The sequence below is a fragment of the Prionailurus viverrinus genome, chromosome A3, assembly GCF_022837055.1.
Source record: "Prionailurus viverrinus isolate Anna chromosome A3, UM_Priviv_1.0, whole genome shotgun sequence".
Lineage (NCBI taxonomy): Eukaryota > Metazoa > Chordata > Mammalia > Carnivora > Felidae > Prionailurus > Prionailurus viverrinus.
The window spans coordinates 566,654-586,136 of NC_062563.1; the positions used below are offsets into that span (position 1 = coordinate 566,654).

Genomic DNA, 19,483 nt, shown 5'->3' on the forward strand with positions numbered 1-19,483 from the left:
AGGTCGCGACCTGCGCCGAGGTCGAGAGTTAACCAACCGAGCCGCCCAGGCGCCCCGCTCTTGCCGACCTCCTGACTGAGCGTTATCACCCGGCTCCCTCCCACAACCAAGGAGTTCCGTCTCGCTCTCCAGACAGAACACCGCTGGCGTGCGGGAGGCTCCGTGCGCTCCACGACCGGTGCCCGACAAGTGAATGAGGGAGGGGGGCGTTGAGGCCGGGGGCTGCCACTGCTCAGGGTTGGGGCCTCTCCACGGCCAGCACGCGGACTCCAGAAGACACTCCTCCAGCGGGAGTGGAGAGGCACGTACTTGTCCCCGGAGGGTAGAGCCCTTCGTCCGGCAGGCCTCGGGGGGGGTGGGGTGGGGGACCCTCGGCCGCCTCTGTTTCCTCCTCCTCCTGGCTGCTAGCCCAGGAGGGCCAGGTGACCCTGGGCGAAGACTCCCTCGCCGCCCCCACGGGAAGGGGGCCCTCGTCTCCTCCTTTCCGGCCAGGACAGAACCCGGCCAGGCTACGGCCGACATGGCTCCCCAGTGCCTCCCCCTCCGTGTCCTGGCCTCGCCGCTCCTGGATGGGACACTGGGGGGGGGGGGGCAGGTGTCCCTTTCACCTGCCGTGACTATCTGCAGCCATCGGCAGCCTTTGCAACGTGAGCCTCGGTGGCTGTGGCCCTGGGGAGCAGCTGCGTTCCTCCGGTGGAGACTGAGGCGCCCGGCCCCCTTGCCCTGCTCCAGAGCTGACTGGCTGGTTCCCCGAGGCTGGGTTTCCAGAGCCCGCCTGAGATGGAATTTCAGCCCCAAGCCCGCACCCGCAGCGGGCAGCGCTGCCTCCTGGCTCCGCCGGGCAGGGACCGGTTCGCGGACGCAGCTTGCCGTGGCCCCCGGGGGGCAAGGGCTGTGGAAACCCCATGTGCGGTGGGGATCGGGGAAGCATCCCCGGAGGACAGGATGCCACCACGGGGACCCCAGGATGAATAGGGGACAGGAGGTGAAAGGAGGAGGAGGGACAGAAAGACGAAGGAGCCGCAGAGGTGGCCGGGGGTCAGATGACAAAGGGACCTGGGCGGGTGGGGGGCGCTGGGGTGGTAACACGGGAGGGAGCCCAGTGCTACCCCTCTGAGCTCAGGCGGGCTTTGGACAGCTGAGACCCCAGAACTGGGCCCACCTGGCTCTGTGGAAGGCTGGTGGCCCCCCGAGACAGACCTGGGGGGAGAGGGAGGCAAAACGCCCTCTGACCGTCGCCAGGCCAGGGCGAGGTCGGTGGTCAGGCCGAGCCGTCCCCGACCCCCTGAGGACAGGCCCCAGCACTCCCCACCGTCCCCTGGGGCTGCCCAGGCCACGCCCCAGCTGCCGTCCCACCCCTGTGCTGGCCCGGCCGTGCAGCTGGCACTAGATGGTAGCTGTGCTCTGTCCCCCCCCCCCGCCACTTCTGTTCCATTCTCTTCCCGCCCTTTTCCCTCTGCCTGCCAGGCCCTTGGCCCCCAGACGCGTCTCCAGCTTTCCGCCTCTGTTCTCTGACACCAGCTCCTCCCGGGGAACACAGCAGGTGTGGCCCAGCCTCGGTCCCGGAGGGCAGGTCTGGGGGCACAGCCCCTGTGCTGGGGCCTGAGGGTGCTGGTGGGAGCGGCGGCTCAGGAAGGAAGGGTGCTGGCGCTTGTCAGCGGCACTTCGGAGGGACGGCTGGGGGCGAGCGCTTGGAACGGAGACGGGGCGGCAGTTGGCGGTGGCAGCTGGACGGGCGGTTGGGGCTTGGCAGGGGCGCCGGCCCGGAGGACAGCTGGGGTGGGGCAGCCGCGGGGTTGGCAGGTAGCCCCTGGCCCCGAGCGACTCCGGAGGGTGGTCTCGGGGAGGCCCAGCAGGAGAGCGGGGCCAGCTGGCCACAGACGTGGGCGGGGCGGTGCCGTGCTGCAGCCTGGAGCCGCCTCGCCTCGGCCGGTCCACCCGGGGGTGACGTGCAGGGGCGGGTCCCGCGGGGCAGCCCCAGCATCCTCAGGCCCGCCCTGCCCTCGGCCCCTCTGCCTCCCGGTCGGGTCCTGCTTCCAGCAGGGGCTGGGAGAGGGCAGGGGCAGGTTCCGGGCAGCTCCCCGGGAGGGGGCAGGACTCCCAGGGCTGTTGCCATGGGGATGGCAGAGCAACACCACCGGTCGGAGAATAAACAGACAAGTTCTCCGACTGAAGTCAGCTCAGAAAACCCAGCTGGGGGAGCACGGGGGTGGGGACGCTGCCTGGGGGAAGGCGGTGTGGCGGCGAGGGCCTGGCAAGGGGGGAACACGGGGGGCTCCGGAAGGAAGGTGCGGGGGATGCCTGCTGCTCCTCCTGTCTTCCCCGCGGCTCCCCCTGGGCTGTGCCGCACGGGAGCAAGCCCGTGGGCGGCAGGGCCCTGCTCCCGTGGTGGCATCAGAGCACCTGGCATGAGGCTGGACCCCTGCCAGCTGCTCTGCCCTCCTGAAGCCTCAGCGTGGGGGTGGAGGACAGGGCGGGGGCTGGCCGAACACCTGGTGCAGGGGGCAGCGCCAGGACCTCATGGGGACCCCGCCGAGCCGAGTCTGTCCTTCAAAGGTGCGAGGGCGGGGGCAGCATGTTTTGGGGGCACTGCCGTCAGCAAGCACATCTGTGGGCCCCACTGCCTTCTAGCGCTTTGGCCCTCAAGCCCCCTACCCTGGCCTGCCGCTGCTCATTCTTTCCAGGCCCCCAGACCGTCACAAGCCTTGACACGTCTCTTGGGCAGGCTGCTGACAAGCTCACACATGTGGCTAGGGGTGAATTTCCAGAATGACCAGCTTGCAATGACCAGGGAGTGCAGAGCCTCAACCATCCGCTTCTCTCTCTCTCTCTCTTTCTTTCTTTCTTTCTTTCTTTCTTTCTTTCTTTCTTTCAAGTTTGTTTGTTTGTTTGTTTGTTGAAGGTGGGGGCAGAGAGAGAGAGGGAGACAGAATCCCAAGCAGGCTCTGAGCTGTCACCACAGAGCCCGATGCGGGGCTGGAACCCACAAACCGTGAGATCGCGATCTGAGCAGAAACTGAGTTGGATGATTAACTGACTGAGCCACCCAGGTGCCCCTCGACCGGCCATTTCTTAACCTGTCTCGTCTACCAGCTTAGCCAGGGCAGGGACCACATTCAGCTCACCAGTGTTCTCAGGCACCGTATCCCCTGCACCTGCTCAGACACCCGTCTGCGAGACACTGACCCCGAAGTGCTGCTGAGGTCATACCCTCGGTCCTCACCTGTTCTCAGAGCTGCTTCCACGGTGAGGCTGCCCTCAGAAAGGCCATCTGTTCGCAGACAGTGAGAGGCCAGCTGATTGTCAGGTAGCAGGGACTGCCTCGAGTCAGTGCCACGCCTCAGCAGTGAGGGGCAGGGCACGTCATCTGCACGGATGTCCGGGGGATCCAAGGAAGAGAGGAGGCTTTGCAACCCAGCCTGGCATCTGCCCACTGTGAATCCAGTCCTGGCAGCAGCTTAGCCAACCAACACTGGGCACCGACGAATGTGGGGTTCCTGGGGCCATGCAGCTAGTATCTCCCCATCGAAGCAGATGCACTGATGTGGCTCCAAGGAGTCCAGCTACATGATCCCCTTTTTCTCCTGGCTCTGCTGAGAGGCCACAGCTGTTGCTGTTGGCCGTTGGTTTCTTTGTGTGTGTGTAAATATAAAGGGGTTATTGGGGCACCTGGGTGGCTCAGTCGGTTAAGCGTCCGACTTCGGCTCAGGTCACGATCTCGCAGTCCGTGAGTTCGAGCCCCGCATCGGGCTCTGGGCTGATGGCTCAGAGCCTGGAGCCTGCTTCCGATTCTGTGTCTCCCTCTCTTTCTGCCCCTCCCCCGTTCATGCTCTGTCTCTCTCTGTCTCAAAAATAAATAAAACGTCAAAAAAAAAATATTAAGGGGTTATTAGTTCACAGAACAATACCCATCTGGAGGTAGTCAGGCTTCAGGTATGGCTTGATCAAGCATCGCTGGGACCGTTCTCACTTCTGCCTTTTTGGTGTTATCGGCTTCCACTTCAGGCTGCTTGCCCTTCTGTTAGTTCTTGGAGCAGAAAAGATGGGACTTTCAGTCCCATCGCTGGAATGCAGGAGACAGGTAACCTTGAGGCAGGGTAGGGGAGTGGTGGAGAGAGAGGGGCTTATTCCAGAACTCAGCAAGCCTTTCTGTCGGGAGCAGAAGCCCTGGGCTGTGATGGGCTCTGGTCCTGGTGAGACAAGGGCTCAGTTCTTGGGGGCAGGCCTGCTGAGCAATGACTGAGCACCACTGCGTGCTCTGACTGAGGTAGGCTTTGCAGCTCTCATTCCCGCACCCACAGCGGATGTGACAACTCCGCAAGGCTGTTCTCTTTGCGGAGCGTCTTAGGGGACTGAGACATCTCGGGAGAGACTGGGCTCTCCGAGAGGAGGGCAGGCACCAGGGGTCTGGTCCTAATCCGTTTGGCCCCCTTTCCACCGTGGGCTACACGGGTGCTCTAGGCAGGCAGGTGGGGAGACTCCTGGCGAGAGCGCCCCCTGTCCTCTCGAAGGGAGGAGGCAGGTGACCCGCTGGACTCTCCCGGAGGCCTAGAGGCACCCGCTTCTTCCCAGGGCGACTGTGTCCAACCTTCACTTCCTGGCTGAGGAAACTGGGGCCTGCTGTTCCAGACCAGGAGGATGTGACTGCGAGGGTCCTCCACAGAAAGGCTTGGGAGGGGGCTCGCGGGCCGGCAGCGCCAGACCAGGCAGCGGGGAGGGAGTGCGGTGAGGGTGTCTGCACAGCCATTTCCAGGCGCCGGCTAGAAGTGAGGGAGTGTCCGGGCCTTTCATCGCTGGCTGCCAGACCGCGGCTCGCCCTTGTGCACTCAAGGAGAATTTCCCCCGCCGCCTGCCCTCCCGCTGCAGCCCAGTGAATGCCTCCTTACACATCCTGAGAAAGCATCCATAATGGCCCGCCGCCTCCCACCTCCCGAGGAATTCCGCGGCGCTCGGCCCCGGCCCCGCAGGGAGGCAGGGCGCAGACGGCCCGCGCGGAGCCTCGCCATTGGATGGCCGGGTCGTGCTCCACTCCTCTGCGCGGCTGGCTAGCCACAGGCTCACCTCCCTTCCCACCGCCGCGCCCGCGGGAGGAAGCGAGGTGGCCTTTGCCCCCGCACAGGCCAGCCAGGAATGTGGGGCCACGCTTCCCATTCAGCCCGCCCGAGGGCTCGGCTCGACGACAGCGGGGGCGAGAAGGGAGGCGCAGGGCCCATCCCGGGCAGCACGACTCCAGGTCGTGGAAGGGGGTGAGGGGGCCGGCGCCCCAGGCGGCTTGTTTCCCGCTCCTTCGCCCCTTCCCCGGGGGCCGCACCCGCGCGGGACGCACGACGCGGCGGGAAGGACCCCGCGCGCCCGGCCGCCGGCGCTCCTAAGTTGGCCGAACCCAAGCCCCCGGGGGCGGGGGCCGTCGCGTGGCCCGCGCCCCGAGGTGCCCCTCTCCCCGGGAGCGCCGAGGTCCCCCGACGGCGCGAGCGCGCGGCCACAGGCCCTCTCCAGCCGCGCGCCCCAGCGCCGCCGCGACAGCGCTTTCTCTCCGCACCGCGCGAGGTCCGCACCGCCTCCTGAGCAGGCGGGGAAGTCGCGAAGTTTGCGAGACGCGCGCGGCGGGACTGCGCATCGGGTCGTGGGGACAGCCTGTGGCCCGGGGACCCGCGCGCCCCCGAGGAAGAGGCGCGTGGGCCGCGCCGGGGAGGAAGGGGCGGGGGGGGGGGGCCCTAGTCCCCGAGCCCCATCTCCCGCCGCGGTGCTCGGCCCGCCGCTCGGCCCCCCGCGGGCACCCGCACCGGCGCTCCGAGACCCCCACGCCGCGCCGCCCCCGCCCCCCGCCAACCCAGGGGAGGGGGCTTCCCACAATGCCCAGCGAGCTCCAGCCCGCACTTCCGCTGTCCGGCCGCCCACGGGGCGGGCGGGGGGGGCCCGGAGGAGCCGACCCCCGCCGCGGCCCCCTCCCGCCCCGCGGCGCCGAGCCCGGGGCCCAGCGAGGGGCGGGGCCGGCGGCCGGGCCGGCGGGGGCGGGGCCCGGGGCGGTGGCCGCGGCCCGGGCGCCGCTCGGGCCAATCAGCAGCGGCCGGGCGCGCGCCGGGGGGCGGGGTCAGGGTCCGCAGGCGGGGCGCGCGCGCGGGCGGCGGGGGCCGCGGGGTTGGAGCGGGCGCGGGGGCGCGCGCCGGCCTGACGGACGGACGGACGGACAGACGGACGGAGCAGCCGAGGCGAGCGCGCAGCTCGGACCCGCCCGGACGCAGCGCTCGCCTGGCGGCGGCGGCGATCACCGGCGCCGGTCCGGCGGCCGCGGCGCCCGCCCTCGCCCGCGCCCCATGGGGTCACAGGTAAGCGGCGCCGGCTCATTGTCCGCGCGGCCGGGCCGGCGCATCGCGGCCGGGCCCGGCCAGGGCCGCTCCGAGGCCGGGCAGCTCCGAGCCGGGGCGCGCCCCCGCCGCCTGCTGCCCCGCGCCCCACTGCGCCCCGCCCCGCGGGGGCGCCCTCCTGGCGGCGATCGGCGCGCCCCGGCTGCGGCTTCGGGGGCGGCGGCGGCGACCCAGCCCGGCCCCCGCCGATCCTGAAGCTCGGGCAGCTCGGGGCGGGGCGGGCGGGGGCGGTGCGGGGTCCCCGCGGGGCTGCGCGCGGAGGCGGCGGCGGCGGCGGCGGCGGCGGCGGCGGCGGCGGCGGCGGCGGGGCTGCCCGGCGCCCCTCGCCCTCCGCGCCTCCTGCCGCTGCCGCCGCGATCCCTCCCCCGTCACCTCCAAAAGGGGAATTTTCCAGCTGGTAATTTCTGCTGCGTCAACGCCCGGCCCCAGGAGGCAGCCCAGGGGCGTCCTGGCGCCCCCCGCCCGCGCCGTCCCGCGCGCCCCCCGCCCGCGCCGCCGAGCCGCACCCGGACCCGCCCGCGCCGAGTTTGCCAAGAGTCGGAACTGCGGGAGGTGGGCGCAGGCGGGTCCCCGCGCCCCACCAGGCCTTTGGGGTCATTGTCTCCCCCTGACGCCGGCCACCGGCCTCGTCTCCATTTTAATTGCTGGATGAACCCGGGCGCAGGGGCCTCGGGGCCGGGTGGCCAGAGGAGCGCGGAGGAGACGGGGCGCGCGGAGCGGCCAGGGGCGCGCGGAGCGGACGGGGCGCGCGGAGGGAGCCGGGTCCGCCGCGAGCGGTGTCTTTGTTTCTCCGTAAATAGACATGTCAGTTTCACAGGGTAGCACGAGTCACTGTCTGACAACTCAATCCGATGGCAAATGGGGAATTTTCTGCGCCAGGAGGAGGGCTGTGGCTAGTTGGGGTTCCCCTGGCCCCGGTAACAAATTTATTATTTGTAGGTGTAACGGACCACGCACAATAGGGCTGGACCGAGGAGCCTGGGTACAAGCCCAAAGGGGTAAAGAACGGGTATTTTCTGACACCGAGAAATATAAACAAAAGAAAGTTTGACTGAGATTCACAGCGAATTTCCTCGCGCTCTCCGTGCTACAATCTCAGCTACGCATTTGTGGAGGATTACGGTGGCAAGATTGTTATCAGCATTGTTTAAAGAAATGCTAATTAGGCAACGCGTTTTGCAAACTGCTGGGCGAGGACACCTGTGCGCGGAGTGCTCGCGTGCAGCTTAATCGGGTCAGTTGTAGAATCTTTCCTGTTGGATTTATTATCAAAGCTAACTTTCCGTGTGGGTAACAGACTTGTGGATTCACTGTGTGGCTGGCCCGCTCGCTGCCTGTACAAGGCAATATTTCCACTCTGCAGGAATGGAAAATAGCTCGTTCCTCAGAAAGAAATTTAGAGGAGGGTTTTTCACATGAATAATGAAGTAAACAGTAGTACTTTATCATACTGGAGTCCTTTCATTTGGTTTATTTTATGGTAGTTTTAGATATTTTGCACTGAAAACTGTGGGGTGCCTTGTTATTCCAGAAAGAATTAAGTGAATGATAGGCATGCTGAGGCAGAAGTTACTGAGATCTAAGCCCTGTGTCCCCTATAAAGTTAGTTGTCATCTTCATATTCTCTGCTGAAGGAGGGACGGGGGTGGTTATTGTGAGTTTTCTTTAGAAGATAGTGGAAGGTCCTCACTTTGGGCCTTTCCTGGAGACCAGCCTTAGGGAAGGCATTTTATTAAGCCTCTCGTTGACATCATCTTGGATATAAGAGTTTCGTTTTGATGTGACCGTTGCTGTTCAGGTTTGCCTGTTTTCTCTCTGAAAATGCCTCGTTCCTGTGCTCAGACCCCGGTGATGTCCACCTTCTGGGGCTCAGGTGACTGCCGCCTAGAGGGGCACCACCCTCTTTGACGCTCTGTGTCCCCACTCAGTTATCCAGGGCCCGGTGATTCCCTCGCCCCGGTGACACCCGTGCTCCTCCGTCACGCATGAGCACAGAAAGGGCAACGCAGACCCCTGGAAAGGGCAAGATCACTCCTGGTTTCGAGGAAATGCTTAGGCCCGACGCCCTTTCGCTGTCAGAGGGTGTGTTATTTACAAACATGTTACACGAAATTAACTTTTAAGAGAGTGAACTTTCCAACGTTATCCGTATGTGGGGCTTTTCAAATTAAAAGAAATTGGGCCACACTGTCCCTGTGGTATGCGTTTCTGGGACAGCTGTGTGGCCCTCCTGCTTTGTTCTCTACCAGAGGTCTTGGACCAGCCTGTACGAGCTGAGGAGACCCACTTAGTGCACGGTGCTTAGAAGAGCGGCCGGTCACCTGAGCGAATTCCTTCCTTTGCTGGCACGTCATGTGCCCAGGTGCCTTCTTGGCTGCTGTGTTAAGGTGAGGGGAAGGTTCTAGAAGCCTCCGTCCCTCCTGTCCTCCTCACACCTTGCAGCACAGCACCTGCCACGGCAGTCCATTCTGGGAGTTGGCATTCCTTCCTGACCCATGTTCTCATAAAAATATAGGCTTTTGGGGCGCCTGGGGGGCTCAGTCAGTTAAGCGTCTGACTTCAGCTCAGGTCATGATCTCACCGTTCGTGGGTTTGAACCCCGGGTCGGGGTCTGTGCTGACAGCTCAGAGCCTTGAGCCTGCTTCGGATTTTGTGTCTCCCTTTCTCTCTCTGCCCCTCCCCCCATTGATTCTCATTCCCTCTCTCTCTCTTTCTCTCTCTCTCTCTCTCTCTCAAAAATAAATAAACATTAAAAAAATGCATAGACTTTTTATTTCCTCTGACCTAACGTAATTTACCTTAAAGTCTGTTGAGTGATGGCACATTGCCCAGAATTCCCCTGTGTATCTGTCCCCTCCCCTGATAAAACATTGCTACCAGTTTCCTTTAGTGGGCTGGCTGCTAAGAATGAGTGGATGATTAAAAATCTCTGTTGAGGCCACAAGGCTGATTTAAGCGTTTGAAATACTGTGTCATCCTGATCGTGGTTCGGATGCCTTCGGCCCCCAGCTCTGGCTGTGCGTGGCCTGTATGGCTGGGCCTCACGCCATGAGGTTAGGGAAGGGTTCCCTCTTTTCTGCCATTCCGGCCTGAACACTTTGCGTCTTACATGTGCAGACCCAGGCTTTGTGTTCTGGTTTGCTAGTGATGGCAGAATGTGGCCTGGGATGTTATTTGTAGATGAAAAAGTCATAGAAAACAGAGATAACCTTTCCTAACGAGCTAGAAAGTTTTTCTGTTAAAGGGTAAAGAGAAACCAGGCCAGTTAAATTTGATCCTAGTATGATTTATGCAAAGTTTTCTGTTAAATTTCTTATCAATAATGCTATTTAAGTCATATTCAGATTTAAAAATTACTGAGTATTTTAAAACATCATTATTTGGACTTAAAACTCGCTAAGGTAGGTATTTTAGACTAGAAAAGTGAGAAATAATGTTCACGCAGTTTTGAACTTTGTGTGTTGACAGGTGTGCTTTTGAGTCACACTAGAGAGACACTCCCAAAGTTTCTTCTTTTTTTTAATGTTTACTTATTTATTTTGAGAGAGAGAGAGAGAGAGAGAGAGATTGGGAGTGGGAGGGGCAGAGAGAGAGGGAGACAGAAAATCCCAAGCAGGCTCCAGGCTCTGATCTGTCAGCACACAGCCCGACTCGGGGCTTGAACCCATGAATCTGTGAGATCGTGACCTGAGCTGAAACCGGGAGTCTGATGCTGGACGTACTGAGCCACCCAAGTGCCCTGGCCCTGTTTGAATCTTAAAAACGTTTCCTTTCTCATCCCATCCCATTTAAAGTAGTAAAACTTCTTCTTTTTTTTTTTCTTTTTAATGTTTACTTATTTTTGAGAGAGACAGTAACAGAGCATGAGGAGGGGAGGGACAGAGATAGAGGGAGACACAATCTGAGCCAGGCTCCGAGCCTGATGCGGGGCTCGAACTCACAAGCTGTGACCTAAGCTGAAGTCAGATGCTTAACCGACTGAGCCACCCAGGTGCCCCTAAAGTAGTAAAGCTTCTGAGTGCCATTATCCTTTTATTTCAGAAGCTTTAAGTCAGCTTAGGAAATTTTGAGAGAAGCAGAAATTTCTCAGTTTCATTTAGAGACAGAGAACACGCTGGTACAGAAGGTAGCAGCTGGCCCAGGGTCACCCACAGGTTCACGGGCACACAGGCCCTCCTCAAACGGCAGACCGGCTGCAGGCCTGGTGGTGGCCCCGTGCCCCACGAGGAGCCTGCCCACACCTTGTCCGGTCAGACGCTCCCCTTCCCGGTGGGTCTGACGCATAGACCCACCCCGCATGCCCTCGTTGCCCCGGGGGGGGGGGGGGGGGGCGCTGGGGCCCGGCAGGTGCCCGGCAGGTGCCGCCTCAGGCCCCGGGGTTGAGTGTCTCTGGCTCCCTGCCCTCGTGCTTCTCCACGTGTGCGCAGGGAGGTGGGCGCCGCCCGCTGTTTCCCAGATGGCGTGTTTGGGTCTGGGCCCTGGACCCTGGAGGCTGCGGGTCTGGGCGGGCCTGAGCCCAGGGTCGGTGGCCGGAGTCCCAGGGCTCCCAGGTGGAGGCCTTGTGCATTCTCCTCCTGCTGCCAGAGAGCTCCTTGGTATGCGGGCCGCTTCCCGCGCAGCCTCCGGCAGACGGCAGGATATTTGCAGCGCATTGGGACTCTGGGGACTCAGCCGGGTGCCCCTTCCCTCCCAGGCGCCCTGCCCTCCGGGCCCTGCGGTGGCGGCTGGTGCGAGCTCTTCATGCTCCCCGTTTGGATGCCTCTCTGTCCTGCTTCCTCCATCCGCTTCTGAGTCGTTAGAGGTGGCACTTTTCCTGTGCGACCTTCTGAGATGAGAGAGAGTTGGGGATGTGAGTCCTCGCAGACTGGACTCGCAGTTGCTGAGCGCTTGGGGCCGGCTGCTGGGTGTTTTCCGTAACCACGCAGAGGTGCCTGTGCTGTGATTATTTGTCAAGAGAGCCCGAAGGAGTCAGGACGTGGAAGGGCGCACGGGTGGGCACTGGACAAGGCCCTCGCCTGAAGCCAGGGGGACGTTTCTGAGTCACGTCGCCCCGTGCAGTTCGGTAATTCCGCTCAGCTTGTCACAGACTACCTTTCCGTTTTTGCTCTTGGTCGTACGTGGGCAACTTTGGAAGTGGAAGTTTACAGGCCTTTCCACGGGGATGTGGTGGTTTTCCATCGCCTGTGGCGATACAGAAACACGTTTCTGTATCGTTTCGTTGTTTTTGTTTCGTTTTGTGTGAAGGCTTTTTTTCCTCCAACCTCAGAGTAGTTTGAAGAACTTTTCAGAGCTCCTTAGCAGACACTGTGCACTGGGGCAGTAACCACACATCTGTGTGGCCCACTGGGAGGCCGAACAAAGTGATTTTTAATACTGAGTAGGCTCGGCTTTCTCATTTTCTTTTCTTGTGTTGGCAGAATGAGACCAGAACAAGGAGTGAAAACGTGACCCTGTCTTTGGGCGCCCCTTTGAATTAAAGTTGGCGGAGCATTCAACTCTTCATCTTGGGGTCGTGAGTTCGAGCCCCATGTTGGGTGTAGAGGCTACTTAAATGAGTAAATACACTTAAGAAAAAGACAGAGAGAAAAGTTGGTTTGACACTTGCCCGCTGAACTTGGTTGGGCAATGTAGTGAACATCTGAGGAGTGGATAGGTGGTCTTCTGAACCTGTTGGCATCTCCTCTGCTCTGGCTTCCGGACTGCTGGTGCTGCTTTGCTGTCTTCGGCACGGTGGAGACCCAGCTGGCCTTGCTGATGGGGCAGAGGGCGGCTGGCAAGGTTGCCCGCAGTACTACAGAGTTCTCCCGATGGAGAGAGCCACGAGTATTTCCAAGGTGTGTGTGTGCACTCGGGGCCCGAGGAGCAGGTTGGGAAGGGGTCAGCACTGAGAAGCACGCCTTCACTGTGTCCAGCACAGAGGTCGGGGGCTCGGTCAGAGGCCAGATGTGTCTTGCTGTCTTCTCTCCTGGGACCAGTAGGCATGCCGTCCTTGCATAGGGAGAGCGGACGGAGCACCAGCACGGCAGCCTCCCGGTGCACTGCCCACACCTGCTCAAGATCATTCACAATCCTCTTGCTTTTTACTTAAGCCGATCTTTGTCTTGTTTTAAGCAAGAATATCCACGAAATCGTGCGTTTGATGTCGGTTACCCTTTTTGGGTGCCCACTAAAGCGAGCACGTGACTCTCAGTGCAGACACAGATTTGCCCAGGAGCTGTTCTGGAGCTGCCCTTGGTGTTGCTGTGGTGTGCGGGCCACCCCTGGGGGTCCACCCTTCTCTGCACAGCTGCCTTCCGCTCTGTGCCTCCAGAGCAGCCCACACACCACACCTCACTCGTCACTCAGAAGAGCGCATGCTGTGCTCTCCCCTTGTCTCCACCCACAGCCCACGGGAAAGGTCCGGTGCTTCCACCCAGTGGCAGGGGCAAGGGCCACTGAGCTGTTGAACGGCCACCCCTGCCTGGGTTCTGGGTTCTGAATGCCGGCACCTTTGCCGCGTGGCTTTCCTGGGTAAAGGGGCGGACTGTATCGTGGTTCTCACCTTGGAGCCCCTCGGACAGCTTCAAAAGGATGCATCTCCCAGCTCTGCTGCACACCACTGACTTGGATGGGGTGGGTGCTGGCGCATGGGACACACAGGAGGTGTGGAACCACTCACGCCCCATCTCAGACGGCCTTTGTGATCAACTGACTGGGAGCAGTACTCTAAGTTAGGTTGCTGTTGTATGAGTTTCTGGGACTGTCGTGACAAAACACCACAGACCTGGTTTCTACACAATGGAGATTCATTCTCTCGTGGTTCTGGAGACCAGGAGCCCCAAATCGGAATGTGCGCGGGGCCACACTGTCTGCAAAGGCTGCAGGGGAGGACCCATCTGTTGGCAATCCTGGGTGCTCCTTGGCCTCTGGATGCATCATGCCAATCTCTTCTGTGTGTTCTCATGGTCTCCTCCCCTTTGTGTCTAGATTTCCTTCTTACTTTGTTTTATTTATTTTTTGTTAAAATTTTGTAATGTTTATTTATTTTTGAGACACGGAGAGAGAACAAGCTGGGGAGGGGCAGAAAGAGAGGGGAACGGAGGGTCCCAAGCAGGTTCTGCGCTGTCAGCACCGAGCCCCACGTAGGGATCAAACTCACAAACTGCGAGATCATGACTTGAGCCGAAGTCGGATGCTTAACTAGCTGAGCCCCTTAAAATTTTTTTTTAAGTAATCTGTATACCCAACTTGGGGCTTGAACTCATGACCCCGAGACCAAGAGTCACATGCCCCTCCAACTAAGCCTGCCAGCTACTCCTGAATTTCCTTATTCTTTTAAAACAATTTTTTAATATTTTAAAAAATGTTTTATTTATTTCTGAGAGTGGGGAGGGGCAGAGAGAGGGAGACACAGAATCCGAAGCAGGCTCCAGGCTCTGAGCTGTCAGCACAGAGCCTGACATGGGGCTTAATCCACGAACCAGGAGCCAAAGTCATACTTAACTGACTGAGCCACCCAGGCACCCTGGGATTTCCTTATTCTTGAGAGGGCATCAGTTACATTGAATCAACGTCTGCTATGATGACCTCACCTTAACTTGATTAGATCTGCAAAGACCCTGTTTCCAAACAAGGTCACATTCACAGGACTGGGGGGGGGGGGGGGTTAGGCCTGAACGTGTGGGACGTGATTTACCGTAGCTTGTATTTGCACGTTTGCACATGTGCTTCTCAATCCTGCGTTAGTGAAGGTTCTCCGGTCGCCAGGCATCACCTCTCCAGCTGCTGATTCCCGGATGGCACAGCACAGGTGGCCTGTGCAGCAGGCCCAGCCCCATGCCTGCCACATGCAGGGCTCTCAGCTGCCAACAAGGCCCTTGCTTTGCTGAAGTGCATGTCCTGAAGGGGAGGTGACAAAGACAGACAGACGGGCCTCTGAGACACAGAGGGTGACCCCTTCCCCGGACAGGTGCCCGGGGAGGCTACCGGGACCAGGTTCTTCTGCATGGTGGTGAGTAGGGCGGAGTGAAGGGTACTCAGTGGGGATGGGGGTGGGGGGTACTCTGCTGCTGCTGCAGAGAAAGTGCTGGATGCACGTGTGCCCTGTGTGTGCCCCGATGGACGCACGTGTGCCCTGTGTGTGCCCGGTGGACGCATGTGTGCCCTGTGGACACACATGTGCCCTGTGTGTGCCCCAATGGATGCACGTGTGCCCTGTGTGTGCCCCGATGGACGCATGTGTGGCCTGTGTGTGCCCTGCGGAAGCACGTGTGCCCTGTGTGTGCCCTGCGGATGCACGTGTGCCCTGTGTGTGCCCCAGTGGATGCACGTGTGCCCTGTGTGTGCCCTGATGGGTGCACGTGTGCCCTGTGTGTGCCCTGGTGGATGCACATGTGCCCTGTGTGTGCCCCAGTGGATGCACATGTGCCATGTGTGTGCCCCGATGGATGCACGTGTGCCCTGTGGATACACATGTGCCCTGTGTGTGCCCTGCGGATGCATGTGTGCCCTGTGTGTGCCCCAGTGGACACAGGTGTGCCCTGTGTGTGCCCCAATGGATGCACGTGTGCCCTGTGTGTGCCCTGATGGGTGCACGTGTGCCCTGTGTGTGCCCTGGTGGGTGCACGTGTGCCCTGTGTGTGCCCCAGTGGATGCACGTGTGCCCTGTGTGTGCCCCGGTGGATGCACATGTGCCCTGCGGACACACGTGTGCCCTGCGTATGCCCTGCGGAAGCACATGTGCCCTGTGTGTGCCCTGCAGAAGCACGTGTGCCCTGTGTGTGCCCCAATGGATGCATGTGTGCCCTGTGTGTGCCCCGATGGACGCATGTGTGGCCTGTGTGTGCCCTGCGGAATCACGTGTGCCCTGTGTGTGCCCCAGTGGATGCACGTGTGCCCTGTGTGTGCCCTGATGGACACGTGTGGCCTGTGTGTGTCCTGTAGAAGCACGTGTGCCCTGTGTGTGCCCTGTGGATGCACGTGTGCCCTGTGTGTGCCCCAGTGGATGCACATGTGCCCTGTGTGTGCCTTGCAGAAGCACGTGTGCCCTGTGTGTGCCCTGTGGAAGCATGTCTGCCCTGTGTGTGCCCCGATGGGTGCATGTGTGCCCCGTGTGTGCCCTGAGGACGCACGTGTGCCCTGTGTGTGCCCTGCGGATGCATGTGTGCCCTGTGTGTGCCCTGGTGGACACACGTGTGCCTTGTGTGTGCCCCGGTGGATGCACGTGTGCCCTGCGGATGCACGTGTGCCCTGTGTGTGCCCCGGTGGACGCACGTGTGCCCTGTGTGTGCCCTGTGGAAGCACGTCTGCCCTGTGTGTGCCCTGATGGGTGCACGTGTGCCCTGCGGACGCACGTGTGCCCTGTGTGTGCCCCGGTGGATGCATGTGTGCCCTGTGTGTGCCCCAATGGACGCACGTGTGCCCTGGGTGTGCCCCGGTGGACGCATATGTGCCCTGTGTGTGCCCTGCGGATGCACATGTGCCCAGCTGCCCCACCAGGTCATAGCCAGGCAGTGAGTGAGGCTGGTGGCACCGTTTCAGGATGGGTTTAGCGCTTCCCGTAAGATACACGGGAAAGCAAAGGAGCAGCTGTTGAAACGCAGTCTTTGAAATGGAGAAAACTCCGTCTTGTGCTAAAGAAAACGTGGAGCTGAGGGCATCGTCGTGCCCTGCGGGGTCTGCGACGCTGGGCATGTAGTGGCCGTGAGAGCAGGAGTGTTGCGGGGACGTGGACGAGGCCGTTGTGGTTTAGTGGGGTACGGTCCACACTCACAAAGGCGCGGTCCCTCGAACACTGACCCTGCGCTCGCCAGGAGGTTCAGAGGTCGTTTAATGAGCCAGGAGCTCCGCTCGCCAGGCGGGCCGCTGGGGGGTGGTTGCTGCTGTCACTTCTGTTCATACTCGCTCGCGGTCCCCTGTGAGTGATGACCTGGAGAAGAGGGCCTGTGCCTGTGCAGCCCCAGAGCCGCGGCCTGCAGGTCCCATAGCACCTTAGAGTCTATCTGCGTCTGCATCGCGGGATCACTTATTCTCCCTAAACTACAAGCTGTGTGGGCCCCACCGCCTGATTCTTACTGACCCGGGGCATTTTCGAACACGCACAGAACTGGCGAAAACGTCCTTGTCACGCAGCCGCACTGGTTCCCATTTCGCTGGTGTCCCTCAGCGTCTTGCTCTGGGCCGCGGGCTGGGTGGGGTTAGGGTGCTCTGCGGACCCTGTTTCCCTGTAAGGGCTGTGCTGTGGGGCGGCCGTGCCGGCCTGGATCCGGGTTCCCCTCGGGCTGTTGTGTGTTCGCTGTCGGTGGCTTCGATGGCACTTGCGGTGGCGCCTCAGGGACCTCATTCACGTTTATCTTATACCGTTTGTTGGTTGAAGATCGGAGCTGTTGCTGTAGCTGCTTGCACCTGTGACCTTAAGGAGCCCCCCACTGGCCCCCGGGAGGGTCTGGGACCAGGCGCAAGGGGCCGTGTGCGTCGTGCGGAGCGTCTGCAGGAATGATGTCCACATCGGAGGCTCAACTCATCATATCTTAAAGCCCAGTAGTTTTTACGTTTTGATGACTGCTTTTTTTTTTTTAATTAAAAAACTTAAAATATTTATTTATTTTTGAGAGAGAGAGTGACAGAGTGGGAGCAGGGGAGGGGCAGAGAGAGAGGGAGACACAGAATCCGAAGCAGGCTCCAGGCTCCGAGCTGTCAGCACAGAGCCCGACGCGGGGGCTCGAACCCACAAAGCGTGAGATCATGACCTGAGCTGAAGTCAGACGCTTAACCCACTGAGCCACCCAGGCACCCCTGGTGTCTGCTTTTAAAAACACGTGTGCTTTTGGGGCTCCGAGTTTGGAATTTTCCTGTTCGTGAGAAAGTTCTCCGTCAGCGGGTTGACTCCAGGCCTCAGTTTGCCGTTTGCAGGCCTTTCCTTTTGAATGTTTTAACGCGTGCTTCTCAGCTTGTTTGGAGCCGCGTGCTGTTTTTGCCTTAGTTTTCTTCCCAGATAAATGGTTTTTGCCCACAGCCGACACTGGGTCCAAAGAGGAAGAGCTGGCCCGCCAGAGCCACGGGCGTGGACGAAGTCAGTGTGTGGCCGAGCCACGTGGGCTTGGTTCTCAAACTCCGGTCTCGTGAAGAAAACGTGGCGATTTTGGCGGAGCGGGGGGAGCACAGGGGTGGGTTCATCCGTCGCTGTTCACGTGCTGCTTCCCGAGTGCTGTGAAGACGCGAAGGCCACAGCTTGGGTCCTGTGGCCTCTCTCCTCTGACACCAGCAGGCTTGGGGTCTGACGGGGCCTGGGGACGGCGGACGGCTCGCCCCTCGTGCTTGCAGGCCAGTGTGTGTGTCCTGCCACTCGTGTCATCCTGCTCAAGATCGTGGTGACAGACATCACTTAGCTGCTGCCCTCTGTCCCGGACTGTCAGTCAGTGAAAGATGTCACCGCGTGTAAGGGAGCCGGCGAGGTGGTGGCACACGCCATCCCCTCTGTGTGAGCACAGAGGGAAATACTAGCAGGGAAGGTGACAGCTGTGCGGCCAGAGGGCTCACGGCCCAAGGAGGGTTTCCTTTTGTTCCTTCGAAGTCAGGCTTGGGGTCCCAGGGCTTTGGCAGCCACTCCACGCCAGGAAGTCGGGGGGGGGGGGCGGCAGGAGGGAGAAGTGTGTGTTCTCCTCCGGGAGGGGCCCTGCCCCCTGGTGCTTGGAAGGTCCTAGAGGAGTCCATGGCTCACATTGGCCCGGTTCTGGGGGCCAAGGAGGCAGACCGTCCTTGGTCCTGGTGGAAGGATCTGTGAAAGTCCCGCCCGGGCTCCGCGGGGGCTCTCCCAGCCCAGGTGGGAGGGAAGAAAGGGAAACATGGGTTTCTCTCATATTTATGCTGCGTTCCTCCTCTGCAACGTTAATTTCGAACAGTTTCATCCTGCCCCATGCAAGTGTTTGGTCTTTTGAGTTTTATAAATGAGCAACTTGCCGTGGGGGGGGGGGGGGGGGGCGGGGATCTGAGCAGACATCTTACGGTCTGTGGTCCCAGCTGTCCCTTCTTTCCGTCAGTTTATTTGTTGTAAACTCCTGAGCACCAACATGAACAACCTCTCATTGTTCCTCTGTGTTGGGCCTTGTTCAGATTTAACGTCATGGTTTCCTTGGCTGCTTGGGCATTTGAGTAGTTTCTTACATCGTGGTGTTATAAGTGGCACTAGCAACATCTTTGAGCAAGTTAGCATTTGGGGTCATTTCCTTGGGGTAGAATTTCCCAAAAGTAGAATTACTGGCCAAAGACGTGTGTTTTGTCTCACCATGTGCTGCAGGCTGTGTTCCGGAAGGACCCGTGGCCTACAGTTCTCTGGTTGCACGTGACCACCGTCATTGGGTTTTTGTGAATTCGTGTTAATCTTTTCAGCTTCATTCGTGCAGATTTTTTCTTTGAAATCTTTTCTCAGAGTCTAGTATGTTTCACCAGGTTTCTTCTAGGCTTTGCCCAGACACCTTTACAGTTTTAGCATTAAGTCACGGGGTTCACTTTGAGGCTGGCTGTGGGGCTCACCTAGCACCCCAGCCAAGACCGTCCTCAAGTTGTCACCGGCCTCGGGACCCTCTGTAGCAGGCCTGGGGATAGGTATGCGGGGCGGGCTTGGTGACAGAGGCAGATGATGGCTGGCCTGTGTGGCTCATTCCCGAGGGCTTTGTCATACAGGGGTACCTGGCACCCCTGACCCCATGCTGTAAGGGCAGGACCTCGCCCGCCCACTGGCTGCCCAGAGAGACAGCACCTTCAGTGCCTGCTTCCTGCAGCTGTGGTCACTGCCGGCAGGGCAGACCTGGAGACCCCTCGTGTCTCTGCCACGTGCCCCAGAGCCCTGAGTGGCCCCTGGTAAGTTCCCCTTGAGACCCAGGTCTTCCCTTGTGAATCGGGAGTTTCATTTCTTACCGTGCCTTGGGGCTGGTCCCAGCCCAGCACTTGACAGAGGGGCTTTCCCTGGGAGAGGCCATCTCCCTTACGTGTAGAGACGGGGCACAGGATGCCTGAAACCTCCCCTCCTCCCCCCAGTCCCAGCCCAGACCCTGCCCCTCCCACAGGGCTTCTGCCCCACGGCCTCGGACTCCTGGTGGGTCCAGGTGGCCCCCATGCTGGTGCCCACTGCTGGCCAGGGC

General features: G+C 60.4%; 1 protein-coding gene across 4 annotated transcripts in view; it reads left to right on the plus strand.

Annotated features, from left to right (window-relative positions):
- The first annotated feature begins 1,432 nt into the window (after positions 1-1,432).
- The window catches only part of ZBTB46 (zinc finger and BTB domain containing 46), a 66,524-nt gene continuing 48,473 nt past the window's right edge, over positions 1,433-19,483 (plus strand). For 2 of the 4 annotated variants that reach the window (XM_047852946.1, XM_047852945.1), the window contains exon 1: positions 6,154-6,326. The gene's annotated coding sequence lies outside the window, so the exon portion shown is untranslated. Of the gene's footprint in view, positions 1,544-6,153; positions 6,327-7,354; positions 7,600-19,483 lie in introns of those variants that run through there. The other 2 variants (XM_047852949.1, XM_047852948.1) reach the window with 2 other exon arrangements.